The following is a 2,161-nucleotide window of genomic DNA, read 5'->3' as shown; positions in this document are numbered from 1 at the left end:
CATATCGGGTTCCTTATAAAAGGATCATTTCATGTGGGAGGTTGGACACAAAGTTTGGACTCGTGACTTGCATTCCTGAGCGACATGCATATTTTAAAACAACAAAGCAAGCGAGGAACAAGGCTTAGAGAAGAAAAAAAACTTGGAAGAGAAGTTTCTGAGCGATAAGAATCTCTTTTAAAAATTATATCCAATAATTGCTATCCTTTCAGAACACCCTGGGTAACGTGTATTGCAAACTTGGGAGAATTCTGCTTCAATTATAGATTGATTGTTTTGTTCACCCAAAGACATTAAGTATGGTTAAAACCTGCAACAGTTAAAGTGAAGAAAGGACAGCACAGAATAAACAGTTTAAAAGTACACGGTTTCACCGACCATGTGTATCAGTAAAATGTGATGTACCTTCCCAGACTCAGCACATTGCTGCTGACTTGGTTTATAATGATCCCGTCCTTATGTAATGAGTGCAGTTATTAATGGGAAATCAAATGAGGGGAAACTCAGACGAAATAGTGACAGCTGAAGAAATGGGCAGCGTCACACAGCGTGTGAAACCACAATTTAATGCCTGGTGCCAAAAAAATGCCCTGATTGCTTTATTCATTTAATTCATTTAACATGTGATTATCAGCCTAGAAACTGAAAACGACAAATCCAGGCGAAATATCACGTAGGCCACATACACATGTGTTCTGTGCAGCTCAGCGACACTGCCGCATTCTCCTCCAAACTGCATCGATTATTATTTCTACCATAAAACACTATTTGCAACATGTGTGGAAATGTGAGCCCCCCGGAAGGAAAAATGAAGACGATATGAGAGAACAAATAGTGAGGACATAGATATCTCTGTTAGTTGTCAATGCAGGTTCATGGGCCGAGAATGCTAATGAGGCTTTGCAGTGAAGACTAGAGATGTGTGTGTGTGTGTGTGTGCGCGCACAAGGATCGATAGCTGACCCAATGGTTTGGGCAATGCTTTATCTGGCCGAGCAATGATATTATCAGCCTTGAATGTTATATACAGCAAACGTCTTCCTAAATCAACACAAACGGTTCGCTTACAGCAACCATCCCACTACCCCCTTTGGAAAAAGCCCTTCACGATTGGGATATTTTATATCCCGTAGCTTTTATTTGATCCATTGCCTCAGCTTGATCTAGGACTCTGTAGACAAGAAGATATATACGCAATTATACAGCCATCATCTTGCCTGCTAACAGACTTGTCCCTGATAACCCGGCTGTGTTTGGTCTACTGAGAGAGAGAGAGAGAAAGAAACTCACATAGTCTTGTTGTTTTATTTTGCAGTACAACATTTTTATTTAAATCCATTTGTCAACACTGTAAACGATGGTTATATAAATTCATTTTATTAATAATACATCAGGAAATACAAATCATTGCTGAGCATTTTTAGAAATCCTTTCATGTTGTTTGACAATGACATTGCAATCTCACATACATCTTAACAAGGCTCACCCCCACCCCCCCCCCGCCGACACACACACACCTTCTGCCTTCAGTGTTAATGCGGCTAGTCCATATTTCTTAAGAAATTTTAATAACCCCTGAACTGTTCATATGATGCAATGCAACTGATGTTGCGCATTTTGTACAAGGCATCATGGAATGGACAATAATTCATAACACAGATATATGGAGAAGATGTCAAGCTAACACAATGTTTCGATTCATTAAATATCCAGTAAATGACAGACTGCATTTTATATTTGTCTGAGAACTGGCGGTAAGTAAACTTTTTGTCTGAAAGTCAGTGGCCTTTTCTAAGTGCAATAATTAAATAAATGGCGTATGTGCCTCTCTTCAATCAGAGAATAAGCCAGGGACGGTTGCAGTGCAGCCCCCAATAGCTGACATGACAAGACTCTGGGCTATGCACTTGTACACTCTCTTGTACAGATAGTGAAATGTGTGATGTGAACTTTTTTTTGCGGCTGATTTTTTTTATGGGGTGGGTGGATGCTGGAACTTGGATTCTTCGGTGCAGGGTTTGAAACGTATTCCCTGACAAGTGGGGATAATAAATGAGAGTCGCTTTCAGATGGATATCTCAGACGTGAAATTGCGCCCAGCTGGTTGTGTAAGCAAACAAATAGTTTCATGTAAGACTCTCGACTTGTAGGTTGATGAATA

Source organism: Heptranchias perlo, chromosome 4, assembly GCF_035084215.1.
Source record: "Heptranchias perlo isolate sHepPer1 chromosome 4, sHepPer1.hap1, whole genome shotgun sequence".
Classification (NCBI taxonomy): Eukaryota; Metazoa; Chordata; class Chondrichthyes; order Hexanchiformes; family Hexanchidae; genus Heptranchias; species Heptranchias perlo.
Note: the sequence above shows the minus strand (reverse complement) of the source record.